Here is a 1081-nt window from a genome sequence, read left to right on the forward strand (position 1 = left end):
ATTTTGCGTCAGAGGTCCGAAATGTGAGGCTCGGGCTCTCATCCGACGGGTTCAACCCTTTTGGCAACATGAGTCTTCAATACAGTGTATGGCCGGTGATTTTGGTACCGTACAACCTTCCTCCATGGATGTGCATGAAGAAGGAATACAATATGTTGAGTTTGTTGATTCCGGGGCCCGGTTATTCAGGGAAGTGTCTCGATGTGTATTTGAGACCTTTGATTGAAGAGCTTCAGTTTTTGTGGGAAGTTGGTCATCCCACTTATGACAAGTACATGCACGAGATGTTTCAGATGCATGTCATGGTTGTTGGTACCATCAGTGATTTTCCTGCCCGTGGGATGTTGTCGGGCAACGTTGTTAGGGAATACAAGGCTTGTCCAGAGTGCATTAGCGATGAGGGGAGCAGCAGTCATTGCAACAAGATATGCAGATTGGGTCACCGTGCTTTCCTTCCATATAATCACGAATGGCGGTTCGATGACAAGGCATTTGATGGGACCGTAGAACACGGTGTGCCTCCCAGAAGATGGACGAGAGAAGAAATTTTAGCAGTGCTTAATGAGTACGATTTTGGGCAGCTCAGCAATCATCCCAATATTGTGGCGGCAATACCTGAAAGACCCGACAGGATCAAATTCTGGACACATAAGAGCATATTCTGGGAACTCCCATACTGGAGTAAGTTGTTGATCAGGCACTATCTAGATGTGATGCACATAGAAAAGAATGTTTACGACAGTGTGGTGGGCACAGTGCTGAACTTGGAGGGGAAGACAAAAGACGGTCCTAAGACACGCATTGATCTAAAAAAATGCAATTAAGAAGACATCTGTGGTTGAAAGAAGGGAAGAAAAAAATGCCTCAAGCTCCTTACACCGTGAAGCCTGACCAGAAGAACATAATTTTCAGGTGGATGAGTTGTGTGAAGTATCCTTCAGGCTATGTAGGAAATATAGCCCGGTGTGTGAACTTCCGGGACAATAAGATGTACGGGTTGAAGAGTCATGACTGTCATATCCTGCTACAACGTCTCTTCCCTGTTTTCATTCGACCGTTCCTTCCCCGTCAGATGGTGGAG

The sequence above is a fragment of the Fragaria vesca genome, linkage group LG6 (assembly GCF_000184155.1).
Source record: "Fragaria vesca subsp. vesca linkage group LG6, FraVesHawaii_1.0, whole genome shotgun sequence".
In the NCBI taxonomy this organism is placed as follows: Eukaryota; Viridiplantae; Streptophyta; class Magnoliopsida; order Rosales; family Rosaceae; genus Fragaria; species Fragaria vesca.